The following is a 25,813-nucleotide window of genomic DNA, read 5'->3' as shown; positions in this document are numbered from 1 at the left end:
GTGGATAAGGAAAGTAACTAAAATAGCTATAGCAATTTTGAAAAAGAAAAAGTGAGAGGAACCACTACCCAATTTTAAGACTTACATAGATAGTGTAGTTGAGATAGGATGGTATGGCCAGAAGGATACACACATAGATGAAAGGAACAGAATAGAGCATCCAAAAATACACCCACGCAAGTTAGCCCAACTGATTTTTGACAAAAGTGTGAAAATAATTCAGTAGAAGGAAATACTTTTCAACAAATTGCGCTGGAGTAACTGGGTATTCATAGGCAAGAAATTGAGCCTCAACCTAAACTTCACATTTTATATAAGTGGATCAGATTTAAATACCAAACAGAAAACTATAAAAACTTTAGAAGACAACAGGAGAAAATCTTAAGGACCTAGGACTTGACATATCAAAAACACAACCCATTAAAGAACATGGATGAATTTGACTTCATCAACATTAAAAACTTTGCTCTGCAAAATACTTGTGAAGATGGAAAAAAAAACAACAACAAATCACTACATACTGTGAGAAAATATTTGCAAACCACAGATCTGACAAAGGATACATATCTACAATATATAAAGAATTCTCAAAACTCAATAAAGAAACAAACATCCCTATTAGAAAATGAGCAAAGCACATGGAATGCTATTTCACCAGTGAGGATATATACATAGTAAATAAGCACACGATAGGATGTTCCACAACACTAGCCATCAAGTAAACAAAATTAAGATCATAACAAGATATGAATACATAGGTACTGTCACTACTTTTTATTGTGGATCTCTCATACATTCCCAGTGGGAATGTAAAATGGTAGAGCCACTCTGGAAAATGGTTTGGCAGTTTCTTAAAAATTATGTATAACATTAACCAAATGAGTTAACAATCTCACTCCTGGACATTTACTTGCTGTTCTGCACATATGCACTGCTTTATCTTCATAAAGATGAATAAACAGAGATTAGAAAGTCTGGCTAACCTGATCAAGGTCACACAGTAGGGGAGCTGTGATCTGAATTGCTTGCTGACTGACCCAGGTGCAAGCTCTGTATTACTTACTACACTTTACAAAAAAGTTTTAGAAAACATGGGTTAATAGAACACATCATTTTGACAGATAAGGTATTAGTCCACAAATTAAGAATTCTATGTGGCTTTCTTTTCCTCCCTGGCTGCTTGAAGCTCAGCTGCCATCATGAACAACACAGTAACTATCCAGACCAGGAAGTTAATGACCAACTGATTACTTCAGTGCAAACAGATGATCCGTGATGTTCTTCACCTCAGAGATGCAACAGCACCTAAGGCAGAAATTCAGGGAAAACTAGCCAAAATGTACAAGACCAACCAGATGTCATCTTTATATTTGGATTCACAACCCACTTTGGTGGTGGCAAGACAATTGGCTTTGGCATGATTTACGATTCCTTGGATTATGCAAAGAAAATTGGATGCAAACACAGACTTGCAAGACATATCCTATATGAGAAGAAAAAGATGTCAAGAACACAGTGAAAGAACTCAGGAACAGAAAGAAATCAAGGGGACTGCAAAAGCCAATGTTGGTGCTGACAAAAAGGAGTAAAGATTCTGCAATGACTTGATCCGTAGTGATTGTGCAAATTTTTCATGAGAGGATTAATAAACTAAAAACCTAAAAAAAAACTCACTTGTGTAAGGTGCTGAATTTGACCTAAATGAATTTAAAATCCAAATAAATGCTAACTTAACAATATCTTTTTAAACATAAGGTTAATGGGGAAATTTATTTAAAAATATTTTTTTAATGTTTATTTTTGAGAGAGCGCAAGTTGGGAAGGGGCAGAGAGAGAAGGAGACACAGAATCCAAAGCAGCCTCAGGCTCTGAGCTGTCAGCACAAAGCCTGACATGGGGTTCGAACCCATAAAAGGTGAGATCATGACCTGAACCTAAGTCAGACGCTTAACTGACTGAACTACCCAGGCACCCCTAATTTTTAATGTTTTATTTTTTTAAAGTAATCTGTATATCCAACGTGGGGCTCAAACTCCCAACCCCAAGATCAAGAGTCTCATGCTCTACCAACTGAGACAGCCAGGTGTCCCAGAAAATGTAATTTCTATTCAAACAAGTGAGTACATTTATAGTTCCTCTGCACATATCGGTAGAGATTAGCATCCAGAATATATCCTTCCAGAAACTGAAAGGATTAAAACCTGATTAACTAAAGAAAAATAATTCTCTAAGAACTGTTGAGATTTTTACTTTAGTCATTCATCACTATGTGTTTAATGGCCATAGTTACTTCTTTCTGTTAATTAGGTTGAAAAGAAATTTTTAATGTTTATTTAATTTTGAGAGAGAGAGGGTGTGTGAGCAGCCGAGTGGGAGAGGGGCAGAGAGACAGGGAGACACAGAATCTGAAGCAGGCTCCAGGTACTGAGCTGTCAGTCCAGAGCCTGATGCCAGGCTCAAACTCATGAACTGTGAGATCATAACCTGAGCCGAAAAAACGCTTAACTGAGCCACGCAGGCGCCCCTAGGTTGAAAAATTTTTAAGTGCTACATAACTTCCATTAAGTCTGTTTTCAAATGTCATCATGGATGACATCTACAACCTCACCCACCTTTTTGTACAAATGATCCCCTATATTGTTCTAATTATTTCCCCTCTCCCCCGGCCTTTATCCTTATTATTTCACTTATGTTTATTATTTATTGGCTAGCAATCCCAAATAGAACTTAAATCCCACGAGGGCAGATTTTAGTCTGTTTACTTCACCACTATTCCGAAGCAACTAAAAATGCACCTGGCACAGTGCTCAATAAATATTTGGTGAATGATGAATAAACTCCTGTTTAATATACATACTGCATGGTTCACAATTCCAACATTGAGAAACTCTTATACTTTAGCCTCAGGAGACATGCTCAAGAATGTTCACTGCAGCATTTTTCATAAAAGCCCATAACTAGAAACAATCCAAATGCCCACCAACAGTGGAAACAAAGTCCTGAGGTACATTTAATGTAATACTTCACAGCAATGAAATCAATGCACTTAAATAATCTAACATGACTAAATCCCAAAAATTATCTTGAGTGAAGAAAGAAGTCCTAGAAGACTACAAATACCATTTAAATTCAAAAGTCCAAATAAAATCCAAATAGAACATTTTACAATAAAGTATGCATAGCTGATAAACTCTAAAGAAAAGCAAAGGACTGATTAGCAGACGAGTCTGGACAGTGGCTAGGCTGGCAAAGAGGGAAGCAGCAGTCCCTCTCTAGTACTAACTTTCACCCATCTATTGTTCCTGAACTAAACGCCTTTCAAGGCCTAAAAGCATGGGGTGAGGGATGCTGCAAATGAGTGAGACCTCAGACCCAGTCAAAGATCTGCTGGCTTTTGTCACAGCTCTCTTCTAACTCTAAGCTAGTTACCAGGGAACTAATAACCCTCAGAGCAACCAGCTCTAGTAAATTAATAAGTATAATCCCCATTTTACGGATCAAAAAACTGATCACCATCACTTGTCATCCATGGTCATACAACTACTAAGCAGTGAATCTGGGATTTGAATCCTGCCTAATGACACATCTTGTATACACTTTACATGGAGTATATTTTAATAAAAAACATAAAACATGAACCTTAAAACCATATACAGCTAGGTTATTCCTTTTGATTGACTACTCTATAACACCTAAATCTTTTGAGCCTCTATTTCCTCTTCTGTAAAACAACAGTAAATGATCATGATGATGATGATGATGTTACCATACTGAGAGCCTGCTGTGTTCCAGTTAACTGTGCTAATCGTTTCACATTCGTTAGAACAAATTTGAGGCAGGGTTCTTATAAGAATTATATGAATAAATATATTTTAAAAAGACCTAACGATGTCAGGCTGGTACCTGGTAAACCTGTGCATTATAAATTTTGTGCCTTCCAATCAAAATTAGGTTAAATATTGACTTCTGAAAGGACCGGCGAGACCTCATCTACTTTGTTCCCTCCAAGTAGAATCTACTAACATTACAAATGAATTTGGAGTCACAGATGCACCTCTACCAAGATGTAACAATGGGACTAAGTGTTGGTGTATCTTATTTGTGTCTCTTCCCAAATTTCATCCCAAGTCTAAGATTTATCAATATAAGAAAAATCAGATCCTGCATATGATACACTAAATAACTGACTACCTACATGAAGAAAGTGATTCTTTTGACTCTCTCCTAAAAAGATCGAGAATACTGTGGAGACATAATTCAACTCTCCCTTTTTTGAAAAGGGAAAAGTTGAAACACCAAAGGAAAACAGGGAGTCAATTTTAATTAAAGAGAAACAGTAAAACAAATGGATCTCACAAATGCTATAAACTGCTTCTGTTAGCTGATACCAAAAGTAAGAAGAATACAGAGTATGTGCTGAGAAGAAGCTAAACAAGGAAATCACTTGTTTATTGAAACAATGAACACTTCAGTATTATATTTTTTTGCATTTTATTTTTATTATCTTTTTAATGTTTATTATTTTTTTTATATATATATTTTTTTATTTATTTCTAGGAGAGAGAGAGAGACAGCGTGAGCAGGGGAGGGTCAGAGAGAGAGGTAGTCACAGACTGAAACAGGCTCCAGGCTCTGAGCTGGCAGTCAGCACAGAGCCCGACGCCGTGCTCGAACCCACCAACCGCGAGATCATGACCTAAGCGAAAGTCGGACGCTTAACCGACTAAGCCACCCAGGCGCCCCTTTAATGTTTATTTTTGAGAGAGAGAGAGATACAGCATGGGGTGTGGGGCGGCAGAGAGAAGTAAACATAGAAACCAGGGGCGCCTGGGTGGCTTAGTCGGTTAAGCGTCCGACTTTCGCTTAGGTCATGATCTCGCGGTTGGTGGGTTCGAGCCCCGCGTCGGGCTCTGTGCTGACTGCCAGCTCAGAGCCTGGAGCCTGTTTCAGTCTGTGACTACCTCTCTCTCTGACCCTCCCCTGCTCACGCTGTCTCTCTCTCTCCCTCTTAGAAATAAATAAAACATAAAAAAAATATATAAAAAAAGAAACTGAAGCAGGCTCCAGGCGCTGAGCCGTCAGCACAGAGCCCGACGCAGGGCTTGAACCCTTGAACCATGAGATCATGACCTGAGCAGAAGTCAGACACCTAAATGACTGAGCCATCCAGGCGCCCCTATTTCCCTGCATTTTCAAGGAAAGGGACTATTGAAGTTCTAAGTTCATTACCCATCTAAATGTAAGCTTCTCTGTGAAATGAAATCATGAAACATGTTTAAATAATTGTAATGTCATAAAACATGACTGATGTAGAAAATTAATGACATATCATTAAGTACCAGGAATGACTGGCAACTCTTTGACTACTCATCTCCACAAAAGAGACATATGTGGATTTAAAGAAAGCCTCTTGTTAAACACTGTGGATCACAGACCCAAGTGAGTTCAAGATAGAACCATGAGATGGATCACCACCAGTCAGAAAACTATATTCCAACATCCATGGGAGTATTTTAAAACGTAGAGGATTTATTTGCAACCACATAGATTGAACTAGAGGGTATTATGCTATTTGAAATTGGTTAGAGAAGGACAGGTATTGCATGACTTCACTCATATGGGAACTTTGGGATGCAGAGCAGATGAATACATGGGAAGGGAAGCAAGGATGATATGAAAACAGGAAGGGGGACAAAAATACTGGAGATTCTTAAATGTGGAAAACAGAGAGTTGCTTGAAGGGGTTGTGGGAGGGGGGATGGGCTAAATGGGTGAGGGGCATTAAGGAATCTACTCCTGAAATCATTGTTGCACTATATGCTAACTAGCTTGAATGTAAATTTTAAAAAATTAAATAAAAATTTTAAAGCCAGTGCAAAATAATGCTCTGGTCCATGATCCCATCAATATCATTGATGGCTTCCTATTTAAACATACATACATGTGTATATAACAAAAAACCTAATTAAATTTTTTTTAATGTTTATGAGAGACAGCATGAGTGGGAGAGGGGCAGAGAGAAAGGTAGACAGAATCCAAAGCAGGCTCCAGGCTCCGAGCTATTAGCACAGAGCCTGATACGGAACTCGAACTCATGAATCATGAGATCATGACTTGAGCTGAAGCCAGATGCTTAGCTGACTGAGCCACCCACGCACCCCTCAAAAGGCTTAATTAAATACTACCTACAAGAAACCCAATTAAATACATATACAGGTTAAAAAAATAAAAGAATGCAAACAGAGACAATACGTTTATAAAAACTGGGAAATTTTATAATAATATCATACAGACGAGACAACAGAACAAAAACTTTTACCAGATGTAAGTTGCAGACAATGCATAATGATAAAGAGGTCAGTTCCTTACAAAGACTTATAATCCTAAATGGAAACACACTTAATTAACAAAGCTTCATAACACAATGTAAAAATTGATACAGCTGAAAAGAGAACAAATCCACATGACAGATTTCAACTTTACTCTCAGTAATCAATAGAGTAGACTATAAAAGAAAGTAATGATAATAAAAGACTTGAACAAAAGAATCAAATAACTTAATGTAATTGATGTTTAAAGACTACCCAAAGTTGGGGCGCCTGGGTGGCACAGTCAGTTGGGCGTCCGACTTCGGCCCAGGTCATGATCTTACAGTTAGTGGGTTCGAGCCCCGCGTTGAGCTCTGTGCTGACAGCCAGCTCAGAGCCTCGAGCCTGTTTCAGAATCTGTGTCTCCCTCTCTCTCTGACCCTCCCCTGCTCATTCTGTCTCTTTCTCTCTCTCTCAGAAATAAATAAAACATTAAAAAAAAAAAAAAAAAAAAAAGAATACCCAAAGTTAGCCTGAGTGGCTTATTCGGTTAAGCAAATGATCTGGCAGTCTGTGAGTTCAAGCCCTGCATTAGGCTCTGTGCTGACAGCTCAGAACCTGGAGCCTGCTTTAGAGTGTTTCCTTCTCTCTCTGCCCCTCCCCCACTCATGCTCTCTGTCTCTCAAAAATGAATAAATGTTAAAAAGAAAAAATCCAAAGTTAGCAGAATACATATTCTTTAAGTGTGAATGGAGTATTTATCAAGGTATACCATATGCTAGGCAACAAAACAAGTATGAATAAATTACAATAACTAAAAACACACAAAATATGTTCCATGACCACAATGAGATAAACTTAGAAATTAGAAATAGGAAGTACTGGAAAACCACCAAATATGTGGAAATTGAAGAAAGGCATAAAAATCAATGATCTAGGAAGCTTCCATGTCAAGAAGCTAGAAAAAGAATTGCCAATTAATCCCAAGGAAAGTAGAAGGAAGGAAATGGTAAGGAGCAGAAACTACTGAATAAAAAAAAAGAAAGAAAGAAAGAAAATGGGAATAAAGAGGGGAAAAAAGCAATGTAACCAGTTCAGGAGGAAGAGGGGTGGTTGTTAAAATTAATACTTTAGCTAGACTGATCAAAAAATATTAATGCAGAAATCAGAAATAAAAATATAGGTCATTCTACAGATTTTGTGGACCTTATAAAACTAGTATGGGAATGTTTTGATCAACATGACTAAATGTATTGATTCTTTGAAAGACATGAGTATCAAAATCTTCAAAAAACAAAATGTGGGGCACCTGGGTGGCAGTTGGTTTAAATGTCTGACTCTTGATTTCAGCTCATGATCTCACGGTTCGTGAGTTCACGTACGCTGCTGGGCTCTGTACTGACAGGTGCCTACTTGGGATTCTTTTTTTCTCCCTCTCTTTTTGCCCCTCCCCTTCTCACAAGCACACTCTCTCTCTCTCTCTCATTCTGTCTCAAAATCAACTTAAAAAAAAAAAAAAAGAAAACTTGAATAGCCCTATATCAATTAAAGAAACTCAATTTGTATTTAAAGGCCTTCCCACAAAGAAAGTGAAGATCTCTAAGGAACCAGTGATGAATTCCTTCAAACATTTAAAGAAGATAACACTAGCTTTTCTAAACATTTCTTAGAAAACAGAAAAGGAAGGAACACTTCTCATCTCATTTTATAAGACCAGTAATGCCCTGATACTAAAATCAGATGCAATCATTACAAGGACAGAAAAGTACAGATCAATACCTCTCACCAACAAAGATTAACAAAATCATTAACAAAATATCAGATGATCAAATGCAGAAAAAGATACAAAGGAAAATACATCATGGTTAAGAATAGTTTACAATAGAAATGCAAGGCTGGTTGAGCTCTCAGATCAATTAAAGTAATTCACTATATTAATAAAATAAAAGAGAAAAGCCATATGATTACCCTTGAAAAACTCAACTCCTTGAAAAATTCAACACCCATGCAAGATAACACCCATGCAAGTCCAACACCTTAGGACTAGAAGGAACCTTCCTCAACCTGATAAAAGCCATATATGAAAATCTTACACCTAACATAGTTAATGATGAAATACTAAATGCTTTCTGGTGTGATTGGGAAGAAAGCAAGGATTTCTATTCATAACTTCTATCCAAGCTATTTTAGTTAGTATAAGGAGGTAAGGTAAAGAAAGGGTAAACACGTTGGAAAAGGAGAAGGAAAACTGATATCACATAATGACCTATGTAAAAAATTGTAAAGCACGCACATACACACACACACACGCCACTTGAAATACTTAGCAATACTTTCAACAAGTTATGTGCAAGAACTGTATAATAAAAACTAAGAAACAAAAATTAAAGATGACCCTTAAAAGAGACATTAAACATGTTTCTGGATTGGAACAGTCAATATGGTTAGGTTTTTCCTTCTTCTCCAAACTAAGCTAAAGATTCATTGCAATCCCAATTAAAATCCCAGCAGGCTTTTTGTAGAAACTGACAAACATGCTAAAATTTATGTGAAAATGCAAAGGACCAAGAATAGCAACAACGATTTGAAAAATAACAAATTTGGAAGACTTGTGCTTTCTGATTTCGAGACTTACTATAGAGCTACAGTAATCAAGACAGAATGGTATTTATGTAAGGAAAGAAATACAAACATTAAACAGAACAGACTCCAGAAATAGAATATATATACAGAATATAAAACAAGTATTTAATCATTGTTGCAAAAGAATGGATTGAAAGCAAATATAACTAAGAATTTTGTAGAAGTGAAGTGATAAATCCTACAAAGAGAAAAATCTTAAAAGCAAAGGAAAAAAGATCAAGACAAAAGACTGATTACCTACTTCTCGTGCGCAACAATGAAAATAAGAAGACAGTAGAAAGACATCTTCCAAGTGAAAAAATACAATAATAACTGCCTAACCAGACCATTAAACCTAGTAGATTATCCTTAAGAAAAAAATTTTTTTTAATTTTTTATATGTTTTATTTATTTCTGAGAGAGAGAGAGAGAGAGAACCTGAACAGCAGAGGGTCAGAAAGAGAGGGAGACACAGAATCTGAAACAGGCTCCAGACTCTGAGCTGTCAGCACAGAGCCCGATGCGGGGCTTGAACCCACGAATGAAGAGATCAGGACCTGAGCCAAAGCCGGACACTTAACCGGCTGAGCCACCCAAGTGCCCCAGAAAAAAGTTTGTTTAATGTTTATTTTATTTTTGAGAGAGAAACAGAGAGAAAGAGCATGAGCGGGAGAGTGGCGGAGAGACAGGGAGACACAGAATCCGAAGCAGATTCCAGGCTGTCAGCATAGGGCCAGATGCTGGGCTCGAACTTGTAGACTGCGAGATCATGACCTGAGGTGAAGTTGGACACAACCAACTGAACCACCCAGGCATCCCAACCAGTAGATTATCTTTAAAGATCAATTAAGATGTACTACTTGAAGGTTAAACAACCTTATAATATATGATCTGGCCAATCAACCTCAATATACTATTTTATAACCAAATCTGACATTATTTTCTTCCTGATGTGATGTGATCTGAACAATATAGCATCTTCTATGGAGTATTATTACCCACCACAGTTCAACCTGAATTTAATCATCTGAAACTTCTAGTTCTGAGCAATGACTTAAAGCACCTATGAGGAAACATCACAGAAATCCAGAAGGCAAAATACTTTACAATCCAACTGACTGGTTCTCTCCATTAAGTCCAAATAATAGAAGTAGGGTTTGGAGAAGGAACTATTCTAGATTAAGAAAGACTTAAGAAATAAAATACCAAATGGAGCTAATCCTTGACGGGATTCTGGTTTGAACAATACAATTGCAAGGGACATTTTAAGGACAAGATGTGAAAATGTGTACCAATCTTAGAATATTAGAAAATAATAGCTATTTTAGTTACCCACAATAATGACATGGGATTATTAAGGTGACTGTTGTTATTTTGGGAGATGCAAGTGAAGGTATTTAAGGATCAAATGCCAAATCTGTGATTTATTTTAAAAAAGCAGTAAAAGTGGCAGCAAAGGATGTCAAAAATTGCAGCTTCAGGGGTTGGTCTCTCCACCAAAACAAACATTAAGCTTGAAAAAAAAAATCTATCAGAATCCACCATTTCAAAACTCTGGAGCTCACACATAGATTTACAGCAAGCAGAGAAGTGCATAATGGAGAGAGCGTCTGCTGACCTTTGGTAAAGACGCTGCTGGGGTGAACCACCTCCAATGGCTCCTTCTTTTATCCTGATGCAAAGTGGGGAGAGCAGCCTGCATTCCTCAAGTGGCTAGTGGTTCCAGGGTGGGGAATAAGGACCTTGTGATCTAAAATTCTGGAGTTTTGTGATTTGAGTAGTGTGAGTTTCCCTCAGGATACAGCAGCTTCTTTGATGGCATCTATCGGAACACCTACAGAGGTTGGGGTGCCTGGGTGGAGTAAGCATCCTACTCGTGATTTCAGCTCAGGTCATCATCTCACGGTTTGTCAGTTCAAGCATCCAGGGGGCTCTGCGCTGACAGTGTGGAGCCTGCTTGGGAGTCTCTCTGCCCCTCCCCCACCAGTGTACACACACACACACACACACACACACACACACACACTCTCTCTCTCTCTCTCTCTCTCTCTCTCTCTCTCTCTCACTCTCTCTCTTTTTTCGAAACAGATAAACTTAAAAAAAAAAATCTAAAGAGGCATATACACTTTTAAAAAAATCCACACATTGAAAATATCCTCTGAGATGTCACAGGCTGAGTGCCAAGATTACAGGTCAATAATACACATAAGAAAGGCTTTACAAAAACAGTTTGGAAAAGTCTCTGAACAAATAGGCCACTGAAGACCTCAACAAGCAATAAAACCAAATCCTCAAGAGAAGAAGAACCTCCTTTCCAGAGTTATAATATACTACTCAAAATGCCCAGTTTTCAACAAAAAAATTACAAAGCATTCCAAGAAACCAGGAAACAGAATTCAGAAATGGCAGATTTGAAAAGGCTGAAAGAAAAAAAATAAGCAAAAGAAATAATCAGCAAACCTGAAGGTAAAGCAGCTGAAATTATCCAGACTGAAAAGTGAAAATTATGATGAAGAAAACTGAATAGAACCTGAGGGACCTGTGGGATAATTTGAAAAAATAATACTTGAAAACCTCCTAAATTTGGTGAAAGACATGAATCTACATAGTTAAGAAGGCAGGGTGGAGGGAGGGGAAGGAGTAGAGATGGGGATACTTCAAACAAATTCAACACAGAGAGTTCTAGAGATTATGGTAACTCTAGAACTCTAATTGTCCTAGTCCTCACAGACTGTTGATTTTTGCTTGCTAATGGAGGGAATATCCCATTTGTGACTTTTCCAAACTATTTTGCAAAGTAGGAATATATTCCTTGTTGAGTGTAGTCACTGAAGTTCCTGTTCCATGCGGTCTGGTGGCCAGCCGGTAACCTGACAAAGATATCCTTAAATGTCTGGCTCCAAAAGGGGAAGGAGGCACTATCGTTTTAAATTTCAGCAAACATCAATTTCCAGTCTTCAAAATCTGTCAAACCAATCAAAATACATAACTGTGGGGAATAAGCTTAGGAAGTTTCTGAGCTTGCATGATGGCTTAACAAGGCATAAAGAATTAGAAAACCACAGGAGGAACACACCCAAGTTGGGGTAACTAAGATTTGGTAAACAAGGCAAAGACCCCAGTATAGGACAAAGGTATAGGAATAGGAAACCTCAGGATGAAAACATCCAAGATTAGGTAAACAATACTAGGTATTCTGGGCAGAAGAGCCCTCCAATTTAGTACAATAGCAGAAAACTGCTTTCACTGGAAGAAAGACAAAAACAGGTAAACAGGGCTATAGCCTGCAGCAGGTTGAAGTTGCCCTGGGCAAAGCTAATTAGCAAAAGAAAGGTGCCTTGCTCTTTCTTGTCCCTTAGGCCAGTTTAGGTAAACAGAGGTGGCACCTCAGGTCTGCTGTAAACAACTTTCAGCCCAGCACCAGAATTTTGTTTTGTATTGACCCAAACTCCTAAAACCGCATATCTTCAAAACCCCCCTTTCTCCCACACTCATGAGTTAAGTTCTCCGTTTCATTGTCTGCTTGTGCACACCCATCACACTTGTAAGCCTTCTGATCCTAATAAAAACAGAGCAAGGACCCTTACTCAGGGCTCTTGTCTCCTCCCCGACATTAGCCTCTGTCTCATTTGAATTCTGCATCTGTTCTCTTGCTGGACAAGAAAGAACTCCAGAACCAGAGTCTACGACATACAACCCCAAATTTTTGAAGTCCTCAGCTCAAGAGCACCAGCCTCTCCCTTCATCAAGCACTCTCCTGCCTCTTTTAAGAGTCTGTCCAAGGTCCAGAGTCTGAAATAGTAGATTCTAGTAATTTTCTCCAGTTTATTGGTTATTTCAGTGAAGAGACTGACCCCTACAAAGTCCTACTTTGTGATTATGCATGACTGTCACTTTGACTTAGTCAGAATGTAAAACTATTGTACATCAAACAACACTATTAAGGTGAAAAGACAACACATGGGGAGAAAAATATTTGCAAATCACATTTAATAAGGTTTTAATATCTAGCATCTATAAATAATCCCTACAACAAAAGCAAAAATTCAGAACCAGGCAAGGGACTTGAACAGACCTATCTTGAAAAGAGATACACCAACAGCAAATAAGCATGAAATATTCTCATCCTTAATCATCAGGGAAATGTCAAAAACCACAGTAAGATGCCACTTCAGACTCATAAGAATGGCTATTGTCCAAGAGGGGGTGGTGGTGGAATATAAAAGTTGTGCAGAGGATATGGAGAAATTAGACCCTCATAGAGGTTAAAGGAATATAGCAGGTAAAGTGGTGAAGCCAATGCAGATAACAGTTTAGTAGTTCCTCAAAGAGTTAACACAGAATCACCATATGATCTAGCAATTCCACTCCTTCTAGATACATGCTCCACAGAGCTGAAAATAAGACTCAATAATATACTTGTACACCACTGTCCACAGTAGCAGTACTTGCAACAGTGAATTGGTGTCTGTGTCCATCACAGATGAATGAATAAATAAAATGTGCTGGATCTGTAAAATAAGAGTATTATTCAGCCAATAAAAGGAATAAAATTCTGATACATGCTACAACATCGATAATCCTTGAAAATACTAAATAAAGCAGACCAAAAAAGGATAATTGCTATATAATTCTACTTCTATGAGGATCTACAAGGCAAATTTAGAAGAACAGCAAGTGAAATAAAGGTTACCAGGGGCAGGGAGAAGAAACAAGTTACTGTATAAGAGTACGGAATGTCTATTTAGGATGAAGAAAAAGGTTCTGGAAATACTAGTGATGGTTACACAACATAATTATACCTAATGCCATGAAACTGTATGCTTAAAAATGGTTAAATAGGCAAATTTTATATTATAAAATTTTATCTTAATATTTTATCTTAATAGTTTATTTTTATATATTTTTATATTTTATGTTTATATAAATATTTTTATATTTATATTATAAAAATTTATATTTTACTATAATAAAAAATATTCAAAGAGTTGGTAAGGCATAGTAAACCCCAAAAAATCAATTAAACTGCCATATTTTCTCAAGAGGCCATAATACTATGAAACTGGAAGTCAACCACAAGAAAAAAATCTACAAAGACCACAAATACATGGATGTTAAACAATATGCTAAATACAAAAAATATGGAAATGAATGAAAACACAATAGTCCGAAATCTTTGGGATGCAGCTAACGCAGTCCTAAAGGGGAACGATACAACAATACAGGTGTACCTCAAGAAGCAAAAAAAAAATTTCAAACCTAACACTTAAAGGAACTAGAACAAGAACAAATGAATCCTAAGGAAGGGGTATAATAAAGATAAGAGCAGAAATAAATGATATAGAAACTAAAAAGAACAATAAAACAATCATACCAAGAGCTGGTTCTTTGAAAAAATTAATTGGTCAACCTCTAGCCAGACTGATGAAAAAGAAGAGAAAGGACCCAAATCAATAATATCACAAATGAAAGAAGAGAAGTAACCAACAGCACAGAAATACAAATAATTATAAGAGAATATTATGAAAAACTATATGTCAACAAACTGGACAACCTAGAAGGAACGGATCAATTCCTAGAAACATAAATTACCAAAAGTGAAACAGGAAGAAAGAGAAAACTTGAACAGACTGATACCAACAAAAAACTTAATCAAAAATCTAAATTCTCCCAACAAAAACTCCAGGACCAGACAGTTTTATAGGTGAATTCTACTGAACATTTAAAGAGTTAACACCTATTCTCAAATTATGCCAAATAAAAGAAAAGGAAGTAGAAAAGGAAAATCACAGTCTACATAACTCATAACCATAGAAGCAAAAATCACAAAATATGGGCAAACCAAATTCTGCAACATGTAAAAAGGGTAAAATAACTATCACTAAATAGTCCTCTGCCTAGGAATGCAAGATTATTTTATGAAAAAATCAATTCTTAGAATTCACCATCCAATAGATAAAAGGGAAATGTTAGATACAAAAAAAAGGTGTCTGACTTTTTAAAAAATCTATTTGGGCTTAAAAAAAAAAAAAAAAGAAAAAAGTCTTTTGTGGATTTTTGTAATAGGTGGGGTAGAAGGCGGCCTAAAATTAAGACAATATTATGTGCTGCCTCAATTCTGGTAAACCTGGAACATCCCTGAAAAGCCTAACCACAAGTTCTCCTCCATACTCTACTCATAAAGGTAAGGCCCCCTAACAAAACAAGCCTCCTATATCACAGGGACCAGGTACAATTTCTGCTTATCCTTGAATAGTGGGTTTCAATTCCCTGCCAGCTGGCAGAATTATTCAAACAAGCCAAGCACATCCTCCTTTGGGAACCAGTAGACACCCCAATTTTCTAATAGTATGTAAAAAGCCTGCCTCCCATGGTACCTAGCTTTTCACATTGCCCCTAAGTACAACCCCTGTGTGGCCTTGCATGGCCTGCAACGTCTTCCCCTCAAGGCTGTGAGTATATGTGACTAATAAACTGCTGTCAATCTCATCTGTCCAGTGTTGGGTGTTGTATAGTGCGCCATTCGTATAACATTAGGGCAGACATCTCTCATACCAGTAAGGTGAATAGTACACTATTAAAATAATATATGTTTTGGGGCGCCTGGGTGGCTTAGTTGGTTAAGCTTCCGACTTTCGCTTTGGTCATGATCTTGTGGTTCTTGGGTTCTTGCCCTGTGTCTGGCTCTTTGCTGACTGCCAGCTCTGAGCCTGGAGCCTGTTTCAGTCTGTGACTCCCTCTCTGTCTGACCCTCCCCTGCTCACGCTGTCTCTCTCTCTCCTAGAAATAAATAAAAAATAAAACATTTTAAAAAATAATAATAATATATGTTTTATATACTAAAACAACACCTATAATTTTATAGAAGAAATAACATACTAGAGATTTTAAGCAGCACAGTAAAGCAAGAAAGAGGAAAGGTTTAAGGATCGGAAATGCAGGAAAAAATGTCATTCACAGATGGTATGATTACATGTAGATATGACTATAAATGTTGAAAAGCTCAAGAAGCTAAAGAGAAATTACTAGCATTACTAAGATTCAACAAAGCTAGGGGCGCCTGCGTGGCTCAGTGAGGTAAGTGTCCAACTTCGGCTCAGGTCATGATCTCAACGGTTCACGAGTTCCAGCCATGCATCAGGCTCTGTGCTGACAGCTCAGAGCCTGGAGCTGCTTCAAATTCCAGGTGTCTCTCTGTCTCTAGTCCTTGCCCCACCCCCTTCAAAAATAAACATTAAAAAATTTTTTTAAAAGAAGATTCAACAAAGCTATTGAAAACAAATACTTAAAACACATTTGTATTTTTATTTACCAGGAACAAAAAGGTAAAAATGAAGTTAAAATAGAATATGATTTATAAGATCATAAAAAAGTATCAAGTTTCCAGAAAAAATCTTGAGAATATTTGCAAAATTCCCATGGGAATAATTATACATGTTTAATGAGTCACTAAACAAAACATAGTAAGATATATAGCATAGCTGTAGATTAGAAAACTCACTATTACAAACATAGAAATTCTACCCAAATTGATCTAACAATTTCCCACAATCCTATCAGGTTTTTTGTGGAATTTGAAAATGGATTCCAAAATTTATAAAATAACTTAAACAGCTAAAAATAATCAAAAGACATTTCTGAAGAATAACAACAAGTGGTAACCAGAGTTTACATAAGGACCTGTTTTACTAGTTATCAAAATCTATAGTAAAGACAGTGATTAAGAGAGAGTGGCACTGGTTCTGGGAGTGACAAATAGAGAACTAGCTGAGAAACACTCATTCACACGTAAATACCTAATAACTGAGAAGGATAGCAGTGTATTAGGAAAAGAAAGGTACTTTCAGTAATGGTGTTAGGACAGCTAGTAAAAAATGAAACTTGCTTTCAACCTCTTGCTCTATAACACACACACACACACACACATCAAACACAGTTGAAACAAAAATTTAAAGTTAAAGGGCAAAATTATACAGCTTTTAAAAGAGAATCGAGAAAGATAATTTCATTAGGGTATGAAAAGATTCTTGAAACTAATATACTAACCACAAAGTAAGATTCATAAAATTAACTGATTCAAAGACTATTAAAAAAAAAAACCCAGAATGAGAGAAGATACCTAGAATATTAAAGAATTCCTATTAAAATGAAAATAAACCCAAATAAATAGATGGAAAAGACTTGGGTAAGCACTTCACAATAGCTGAAATCCAAATGGTCAATGTGCATATGAAAGATGCTCCACCTAACTGGTACTTGGCAAAAGCTTATGAAATTCAAAGATATTAACAAGAAACTCAGCCCGTCAGATTGTTCTAGAAAAAGATGAATAACACCAAATGCTGTGAGTCACAGGAATGCATATTAACTGCTGATAGGTATGGTATATGAGAGGTGATAAGAGTTAAGTTGAAGATTCTAGTTTTCAGTTCAAAAACACAGTACTCCTACACATGAACAGCAGGATACATCAATAAGAATGTTAATAGCGGCACTATTTTAAAAAGCCAAAAGCTGGGGCACCTGGGTGGCTTAGTCGGTTAAGCGTCCGACTTTCGCTTAGGTCATGATCTCGCGGTTGGTGGGTTCGAGCCCCGCGTCGGGCTCTGTGCTGACTGCCAGCTCGGAGCCTGGAGCCTGTTTCAGTCTGTGACTCCCTCTCTCTCTGACCCTCCCCTGCTCACGCTGTCTCTCTCTCTCTTAGAAATAAATAAAAATATTAAAAAAAAAAAAAGCCAAAAGCAAGCAACATTTCAAATACCCAGCAACAAAAAAAAATTGTGATCTATTTATATAATGTACTGTTGTACAGTATTAAAAATGAATGAACTAGTTACATGGATGATCCCTGATCCCTTCACAGTTAAATGAAAACAGCAAGAAATGAAATGTGCCCAATATTATTCCTTCTACATAAAGTCCCTAAACACGCAAAACTAAATTATATTATTTACCATAGGTATGTGAAAAGAATAATTAACGTATTTGTTGGACAAATGGTTATCATCTATGGGAGAAGGAAGGGGTGATGAAAAAGAAACGCACAAGGAACTCCTGGGGTACTGGCCATATTCATTTCTTGACCTAGGTGGTGGTGGTGGTTATGAGTATTCACTTAAAAAACTATTAACGGTATATGTATTTCCTTCATAAATTTTACAAAATGTATAGGTCCCAGTTTTTGAGGGGAGAAAAAAAACACTCTTCAACAAAGGAAGAACAGATAGGAAGTAGCTATGACCCCAAGTAAAAAATGGGCTGAACTAAGAAAGTAAAAGGGAACAGATTTCTGACAAAGGTAGAAAGGAGAAGAGACAGAATTTGTGTAGGAGAATTGCTTTACAAAATCCAGGACGAAGCTTTAACTTTTGCTTAGTACTTTTAAACCCAAGTTGAATATACAGGGAAAGAGAGAGCATATAATTAATTAATTCTCCACAGGTCAATTAAAATATTACTTAAATAGGCTGAGCTTTACTAAAATACTACCACAGGTATGATTTTAAGAAACTTTTTCTACTTTCAAACTAATTTAATTTTCTTTAATATTTTAATCAACATATTTCAGTTTTTTTTTTAATTTTACTAATACACATGCTTTCTTTTTAAATTATACTATTATTAGAGTTGTTACAAAACCAGCAGTCCCTTGTCCAACTATACAATGAAACATGGTGCTATCTTAAATATTTCCCTCTTCATCCTAACATTCATTTCTATTAGTTTTCCATTAAATCAAACCATTTATGAACATTTAATAGTATTCACAACTGAGTCACAGAGAATATTACAATTATATTTCCTTTCTCAAACAAGCTTGTTGTTAGTAATGAAAAACTCCTGTATTTTTAAATTTACTATGTTTTCAAGTAATCACCAGTAAATTTTCCTATTGGAAAAAAATTTGCAACAGAACTGCAAATCCTTTTCAATGTGTTCAACTATATCAAGTAATCTATGAAGTTTACTTTAGTTCCTTCAGATGTATCCCTCTCAAAATCTGAAGTCCTTCCTCCAGCTCCAATCTTTCCCAAGACTGTTGCAAGCCGCCATCCTGGGACTTTTCTTTCATCATTATCCTGGGAATTCTTTTGTCTAATGACATGAACATAATTATCTATTTGCTTTATGCCACATGAAATCTAAATAGTTTCTAAGTAATCATACCAATTTAACCACTAAAAATAGTCCACTGAAGGAAAATACAAGGTTTTTTTTGTGTTTAGAATACAGCATACCTAGAGATGCCCAATTAATACTGTGATTTAAAATCAGCTGAAAAAATTCTTTACTATGTTAGTAAAACATTATACCTGGTTGAATATATGTAATATTCATTTGTTTCAGATTGGGATTTTGGGGGGGGGGGTGAGTTGTGAGTAGGGTTAATAACTTTAGATTTTGTTATATAACACATTATATTGTTCCAAAATCAATACTGCAATACAAGTGACATTTATACGAGTCTAGTTTTCATCCCTAATCCCTTCCCTGTTGTCTCTTCCCTCCCTTGATAGCCTTTTTTAGTTTTTTATTCTTTTTAGGATATATGCATATATTCTCTTATATGTTACTGAGATATTGTTGCTTTTAGGCCCTTATAGTGGACAGAGTTAAGAAACAGCCACACACACACACACACACACACACAAAATATCACCTCATTTTCCACAAAAATTGCCGCTTAATACATATTTTTCTGCACCTATTTTTTACTCAATAGTACATCCTAGAGCCAACAGACACATGAAAAGATGCTCAACACTGCTCATGAGCAGGAAAATACAAATCAAAACTACACTGAGACATCACCTTACACCGGTCAGAGTGGCTAAAATAAACAACTCAGGAAACAATAGATGTTGACGAGGATGTGGAGAAAGGGAAATTCTGTTGCACTGTTGGTGGGAATGCAAACTGGTGCAGCCGCCCTGGAAAACAGTGTGAGGTTTGTCAAAAAAGTAAAAATAGAATTATCCTACGACCCACCAATAGCAGTACTAGGAATTTATCCAAAGGATACAGGAGTGCTGATTCACAGGGGCACATGCATCCCACTGTTTACAGCAGTGCTATCTATCTACAATAGCCAAATTATGGCAAGGGCCCAAGTGTCCATCAACTGATGAATGAATAAAGAAGATGTGGTTTATATATACAATGGAATACTACTTGGCAATGAGAAAGAATGAAATCTGGCCATTTGCAACAATGTGGATGGAACTGGAGGGTATTATGCTAAGTGAAATAAGTCAGAGAAGACATATCTTATGTTTTCATTCATATGTAGAATTTGGGAAACTTAACAGAAGACCATGGGGGATGGGGAAGGGAAAAAACGGTTTTATACAGAGAGGGAGGCAAACCCAGAAGAAACTCTTAAATACACAGAACTGAGAGTTGATGGGGGATGGGGAGCAGAGGAAAAGGGAAAAAGGGTAATGGGTACTGAGGCAGGCACTTGTTGGGATGAGCACTGGGTGTTGTATGTAAGCAATGAATCATGGGAATCTACTCCTGAAGCACACTACATACACTGTATGTTAGCTAACTTGACAATAAATTCTATTAAAAAAAAAAAAAAAAAAAGCACATCCTGAATTCACACCACAGCAGTCTAGAGAGAAGTTCCTCATCCCCCTCCTCACCTATACCATAATATACCATAGTTTATTCTCTTAATTATCTATTGCTAATCATTCAATTCTTCATTTTTGCAAACAGTGCTGCAACAAGCCTGCATATATCTCCTTTTATACTTTTGCAATTCTATCTTCAAGATATATTTATAAAAGTGAAGATGGGTCAATGAGGAATGCATTTGTAATTTGGCTAGATGTTGCCAAATTCCATTCCACCAGCGTTTTAACATTCTGCATTCCCACTGACAATACTGCTGAGTGCCCTACCTTCCCTAGTTTCACCCAGAAAGTATAATGCCAAATTTACTTTTTTGGTTTGTTTTTGCAATTTGAAGATAGGGCTTTTCATTATAGTAATTTGTAGTTCTCCTGCTAGAAATACACGGTCATGTTTAAGGATCATTCGCACTTATTTTTCATAGGCTTTTGACCTAAGTTTTACCCTTTTTCTTATGAGGTTGTGAGGCTTTTTTCTTCAAAATTTTTAGAAACACTTTAAATATTAGGAGGATAAGCTCTCTGGATAGAAGTTGGGACTATTTCTCTTAGTTTACCATTTGCCTTTTGCTTATGGCACTTGTTATCATTGTTTTCTATTTCAAATATTCAAATTTGTCAAATTTTCCCTCATGGTTTCTAGACTTGAGAGGATGGTTGGGAAAATTTCCTCCTATTCCCAGGAATCCACTGTTTTCTTCCAGTATTTCATTTTCTACATCTTAAACCTCTGATCAGGTTGGAATTTATCCTGGTACTCTGCAGAGCTGGATCAAATATTATATTTCCAGATGACTAAGTAATTGTCCCAGTAACAGTCATTAAAAGTACTTCTTTTCTCTCTGTGATCTGAAATACCACTTTTGTCATATACTAAATTTTCATATACATTAAGTCTGCTTTTGGATTTTCTCTCATGCTCCTTATCTCTGTCTACTCACTCACCAGTATGATGCTACCTTCATTACATACCTTTTATATATATTAATATCTCATCCTTATTAAAAACAAGGAATCCCTTTTCACTTAGCTGAAATCTGCTTCTAAGCCTTTCCCAAGTGTCTGTTTTCATCATATGGCTTATACACAGGTTAGATTCCCAGATTCTATTTAAATTCTTACAACTGCAGTGGAATCTTCTCTTCCACTATATCATGTAACTGGTTATTGATTACATATGTTAAGGCTACTGACTTCTTTAGCATTTCATATCCTGCAACTTAATTCTACCCTTGATTTTATAGGTAAAGACTACAGACTTTCTCCCATTAAAATGCTGGCTTTTGAGATAAACTGTATTTGATTTAAAAAATTCTATTTCAATGTTTATTATTTATTTATTTGAGAAAGTCAGAGAGACCAAGTGAGAGTAGGGGAAGAGCAAACAGAGAGGAAGACAGAATCCAAAGCAGACTCCAGGCTCTGAGCCATTAGCACAGAGCCTGATGTGGAGCTCAGAACTGCAAGTTCATATTCTGAGCCTAAGTTGGCTGTTTAACCGACTAAGCCATCCAGGTTCCCCTGTATTTTATTTTTTTTAAATATCAATTCCTATTTTACTAATTATTCTTAACATGAAGGAGAGCTGAATGTTACCAAATGACTTTTTTTTTTTTAAACTATGGAGACAATCAAATGATTTTTCTCCTTGGCTTTAATATTCAGATACTGAATCCTACATTCCTAGAATAAATCTTGGTCAAGATGAAACTGGTCTGCTTAAAATGCTTCTCTCTTCTGATGTCAATTGGGATAAACTGTTTTCCTACATAGTCCTTTTCATTAATAATTTTCAAATCTATTTGTATACATTTTCATAAACTTAGCTGCATGAATATTTAAATTTCGTGTTTTGATCCTTCCTTTCCCACTTAAAGTTTCTTCTCCTTTGTAAAAATTTAGTTGGCTTTTCAGTTGTCTATTTGACAAACAAAAAAAACTTCAAAGAACCAAAATTCTGATTTATCAGTTCTACTATTATTCCACTAACTAAAACTATTACTTTAATAGTGTTACATCTTTCCTTCTCCATTCTTTTCACTTATTTTGTTGATTTTCTACCTTTTTGAGTATTTCACGTATTTTTATTTTCATTGATGTAAGCACCTGATGCTAATAGTTTTCTTACAGTAATTGCTTGGTCTCTAACAAAGAGGTTTGCAAATATCGTTCATGAACCATATCTGGCCTTTTACCTATTTTGTTTAAGTTTTATTAGAATACAGCCACATTGACTTTATATATATGCTATGACTGCTTTCTGCTACAACAGGAAAGTTGGAAAGTTAAGAGGAACTACGTGGTTCACAAGCTCTGAAATGTTTACTATCCATCCCTCTAAACCCTGGCACCTGTAACCTATTGATTCTGGTGGGTCGTATCATGAAACCTAGCAATTTTGTTTGCATTTTCACTTTAAGCCAATAGTTGTTTGGCAGTGTGTTATTTGCTAGTTTCTAGGTAGAGGGCCTTTTTTACTTTTTTTAAAACTAAATTTTAGTAAAAACAAATGCTATATACTTTAGAGAGAAATCTGAAGTTTTCTTTACATGTCAACAAGTAAAGTAGTCCCTCTCCCCCATTCCTTATTCATGCAGGATACGTTCCAAGATTCCCACTGGATTCCTGAAACGATGAACAGTACTGAACCCTATATATGTTTTTGCCAATACATACATACCTATGATAAAGTTTAGCTTATATATTAGACAAACTTAGAGATTAACAACAATAGCTAATAATAAAATATAACAATTACAACAATATAATACATGTTATGTGAATGTGGTCTCTCTCAAAATATCTTATTGTACTGTACTCCCCTTTCTTCTGATGATGTGAGATGATAAAATGCCTATGTGAGGAGATGAAGTGAGGTGAATGAGGCAGGCACTGTGCAACAGTGTTAGGCTACTACTGACAATATGTCAAAAGGTGGGTCATCTGCTTATGGATGCACTGGACTGCGGGTAACTGAAACCATGGAAAGCCAAACCGCATATGAGGGGGAATTCCCACAATTATTTTTAATCCGTTTCATATGCATTTGCAAAAAAGGTATACTCTCTCACATGTAATATACAACCACTATCTTTAATGGCCTTATAAAAATTTTGTCTGCTTGATCTATCTATAATTAAAAGAGATTTTAAGTCTTCTATTATTAGTATGTTTCTAATTCTTATGGACTCTTCTGAAACTTTGTAAAAATTGAACTTGTCATTAATTATCTGTGTATCTAACAATCCATCCTCATCGAGACTTGGAGCTTGTAGCCCTGTAACTTGTCCCACCTCTTTAACGATTTCTGGCCTGAGTTCTACCGTGTGCAACATCAAAATAGTAACCTCGGTTTTCTCCTTATTTGATTTATATGGTACATCTTTGCCTAACTTCTTAGTCTTAACATTTCCAAGTCTTTTGATTTTGTGGTTATATGCTTAGAAGACAGAATTGGATTTTGCAATGTTAGTTAACCTGAAAATATATTTTTTTTCTCTTAAGAAACCAATTAAGCCCAATGACTGATATGGTCTCAATTTTCTTAGGGAAAATATATGTTATTTCACTGTGGGTGTTTTCTTTTTTCTCCTTTGTATTTCTTTTGACATCTAGAGAGGTTTGAGAGTGTGTCCTAACGGTTATCTTTGTACCTTTATAATAACCTTAGTCCTCTCTTTATTAGCTACTATTGATTCCCTGATATGAGCAATATAGAAATTAGCTCTTTTTCCCCCCTTCTATCATCTCTACACTACATCCCCCAGCATCTATTTAAAGTAATAATATCCTTTGATGCCCTGGTGAATTTCTATAAGACAACCAATGAACCTATTAAACCATTTCTTCATTGTTTGAAATTTAGGATCTAATAGCTTCCTCAAGAAAGATTCATGTGAACTATATTCTGTAAGTTCTTAAATAACTGCATTAGATCTTCATTGTCAAAGCATCTAACAAGTACATACTACTCTGTCACTCCCCAGCCCCATCACTGAATTAAGTTCTACAGTTATGCATAAGAATTCCCTGCAAAGGACGTTGGGAAGATGGCAGAGTGAAAAGGAACCTAAGCTCACCTTGACCCACAGATACAACTAGCCAACCCTCACATCAGCATAAATAAGCCAGGAGACAACATGAAGACTGACACAACAAACCCCATAACTAAAGATAGAAAAAAAGGCCATGTCAAAGAAGCTAAGAAGGGTGAAGACATGGTTTGGGAGTGAAAAGGACCATGGCCAACCCTGTAGGGAGTATGTCATGGCATGGAAAAGGGCAAAAAAACAGACTATCACACCAAGGAACCTGCACAGGGAAAACTGTATCCCCATAACATATGACTTTGAAAGTGAGAGGGACTGGATCTCATCAGTTCTTACAACCAGAAGGACTTAAAAGCCTGGAAATTTAAATATCGGCAATGGTCTCTACTCTAGAAGAGTCCAGAAAGTGTTAAAAAGTGGATTTCCCACAATTTAAAAAGATAGCATGTCAAATACCCGGCCATGATACAGTTTGGAAGCAGCAGTTTGAAAAACACCAGGGGCAGATGGGAGGGTGAGTATTTATTCATCTCAGAGCATGGCCTAGAGAAGCAGTATCCTGAGGAGACCCCTCCAGGAACAAAGGAGCTGGCAGATGCCATTTACCTCACCCACATCCAATCATAAACATATGGCCACCTGCAGGAACCTGCTACCTGCTACCACACTTGCTACCTAAGTTGCTTACACCAAGGCATCTCTCCAACCCCTGCACTTTGGCAGATCTGCTCTTCACAGTGATGCTTCCTCTGCAGGCCACCTCCCCCACAAAACTGGTGCCAATTCCACCAACACTTTGTCTCCTGACCTGAGCATTTTGCCGAACCTGAGTTCTAGTAGCAGCAAGTCTTATTTCCTAACAGACTAGTGCACACCTTATTAAAACATGTCCCACTCAGCCAGGGACCAAAGACTGCCCACAAGAGGCAAAGAGAGCCTCTGCAGACAATTGGATTGAAGTAAAAATCAACCAGGACTCAACAGCAGGACAAACACAACTCAAACAGGAGACACTCTGAAGTGCTAGGTCCCGGGGAACAGGGCACACTGCAATACAGGACACTAGACAGCCTCTTCTTCATAAGCCATTCATTACCTTCCAGAGCAGGTGACATAGCTGACATTCTTAACACAAAGTAACAGACACAGAGAGTTAGATAAAATGATGAGACGGAGGAACCTGTCTCAAATGAAA

The 25,813-nt window shown here is 36.7% G+C and overlaps 1 protein-coding gene and 1 pseudogene across 2 annotated transcripts in view; one reads left to right on the top strand and one right to left on the bottom strand.

Annotated features, from left to right (window-relative positions):
* Positions 1 to 25,813, bottom strand: part of TRIM24 (tripartite motif containing 24) — a 111,630-nt gene that overhangs the window by 64,646 nt on the left and 21,171 nt on the right. The window lies entirely within an intron of this gene.
* Positions 1,200 to 1,589, top strand: LOC120232964 (annotated as a pseudogene).

The sequence above is a fragment of the Hyaena hyaena genome, unplaced genomic scaffold, assembly GCF_003009895.1.
Source record: "Hyaena hyaena isolate Hyena2069 unplaced genomic scaffold, ASM300989v1 scaffold_82, whole genome shotgun sequence".
Taxonomy (NCBI): Eukaryota; Metazoa; Chordata; class Mammalia; order Carnivora; family Hyaenidae; genus Hyaena; species Hyaena hyaena.
Note: the sequence above shows the minus strand (reverse complement) of the source record. Positions and strands in the feature narration are given on the sequence as shown.